We start from the raw sequence: 2,500 nt of genomic DNA, 5'->3' as shown, positions 1-2,500 counted from the left end.
CTGTGACTGACAGCTGGCTAGAACTCTGGAGAGGAGAATGTTGAGTCCATCCTCCCTGCTAATTCCCTCCCAGATCCCCCCTGGGGTTTCCTTTTGATGTACGGATGGAGCGCCGTTCCAGTTAAGTAATTCAATCGGTGAACATTGTCTACTGTAGACACCCCGGGGGGGCGGTGGGACCCTGGCGGAGGACGGAGCGGGAGCATTAAGCCTACTTAGACCAAACATTGGGAGAGACGTTTGCCTTGGGAAGCTGCCTCTCATAGTATGGCGAATGCACAAATGTGCTGTTTTTTAGTTTACCGGTTCTTGCTGTTATTCGTCATTTAGAAGATGCTATTGTTCTGAGTAGATGCTTCTGTTCAGTGCAGTGATTTATTTTGGGTTGTCATTCATGAGCAGGTAGAGTTTAAGGCATCTTGATCAAGGATAACGAAAAGGACGTTAGGATTCAAACCCGGATCCCCTTCCTAGTCCTGGCGGTTTGGAAGATCCTTTCCCAGTCAAGGGTTGGTAATAGCTCAGGAGGTAGGCCGGGTTGGCAGATAATCGCAAGGTTGCTATGTCAATCTCCGGCTCCTCCTAGCGAGTGTCGAGGTGTCCTTGAGCAAGACATCTCAACCTACCTGCTCCAGACGAGCTGGCTGTCGCCTTGCATGGCTGACTCCGCCGTCATTGTGTGAATGTGTGCATAATGGGTGAATGTTAGGCAGTATTGTAAAAGCGCTTTTGGTGGCCACTGGTTGCAAAAAAGCGCTATATAAATGCAGTCAATTTACCTTTTCCTCTCTGACTTTTCAATGAAAAAGAGACGTCTCAAATTTGAGTGATATGGAGTTGAATCAGTAGCGTGATCCCTCTTCTGTGTAGAGAGCTGATGGGGAGTTGGGGGGGGGGGGGCGGGGGGGGCTTGCCACATAATAGCAGAAAGCTGCGCTGTCATTGGTGGAGATTGTTCTGATTGGGAGGCGGTTCCATTCTCTACTGTCCCAACGTTTGGCGGGCCATACAGCTTTTCCATTTCCTCCCGGGCGTCAGTAGCAGAAGATAAGTAATAAAGCTGTTGTGTGTTTTGATTACCCCACTGTGTTGTGGTGCTGCTGCTGTTGGCCATTGTTGTGGTGTGTATGTGTGTGTATGTGTGTGTGGTTTTTTGGTGTTTCATTCCCCCCTTATATAGCTGCCTCCCTTTTCTTTTTGTTTGGTGTATCCTGGGTTTGTCGTACTCTGTTGTGTTATTTACTCTCAGTATTTATTGAAGTCAGAAGCAAACACACACACACTCACACGTGTCTGACATGCACCAGGTATGCATACCCACATGCACACACTTACACACACATACACACACGCATGCACATACAAACAAACAAACACACACACACACACACACACACACACACACATGCACACAGGCACACACACACACGCGAACACAGGCACACACACACACACACACACACACACACACACACACACACACACACACACAAACACACACACACACACACGCACACACACACACAGTGGTAATCTGAGGATACATTACACCGTTTTTTGCCAGAGATTAACAGCATACACCAGACCTTCTGTCTCTACTCTCTGCTGCTCTCTATCCATCTATCTATCTATCTATCTATCTATCTATCTATCTATCTATCTATCTATCTATCTATCTATCTATCTATCTATCTATCTATCTATCTATCTATCTATCTATCTATCCATCCATCCATCCATCCATCCATCCATCTATCTCTCTCTCTCTCTCTCTCTCTCTCTCTGTCTGTCTGTCTGTCTGTCTGTCTGTCTATCCCATGTCTTTTATCATTTGTTTGTATTATTTCAGATCACACGTTCTCCTTGTGACTGACTAAACGGCAGCTAATAGCTTCCTTGTGAAGGAAATCCCCCACCATGCATTTCACTTCCACTGCTTACCCAGCCTGTCCCAATGTGGCCTGTATGTGACATGCTTTGTTTGTTAAGTCTGTGTGTTTGCACAAAGTGTAGCTTAACCAAATAGTGATATTGGGACTCAGAAGTACATTTAGACGAAATGTGCAATCCATATCCCGAACCATACCAGGGCAGGAGCGTGGATAGTAGTGCACTGTATTTAAGGTCGCTGTGGACGGTCTTGTTTTACACATGCATGCTCAAACCTAAACCCCAACTAAACTAATTCCTGTACCATGTCATCTGAGCGAAAAGATTCTGGTGGCAGGGCGGTGTAATGGTGAGTACGAAGGTTCTGGGTTCTTTATCCATTATCGCCTCTTTCTGGATACCCTTGAGCAAGCTGCCTAACCTTCACCGGCCGCATATGTCTGAAATGACTGGGAGTCACTTTGGATAAAAGTAGTAGTAATAAGCAAGTAATAAGCATTAACTAACACAAAAATATAAATAACTTATGGTCTAGTAATCGTTTACTAATGGTGTTCATGTTTACTAATGGTGTTGGTGTTAACTAAGGTATTCATACATTATTTAATAG

This window comes from Pollachius pollachius, assembly GCF_949987615.1.
Source record: "Pollachius pollachius genome assembly, chromosome: 19".
NCBI lineage: Eukaryota > Metazoa > Chordata > Actinopteri > Gadiformes > Gadidae > Pollachius > Pollachius pollachius.
This window is presented reverse-complemented; position numbering follows the sequence as displayed.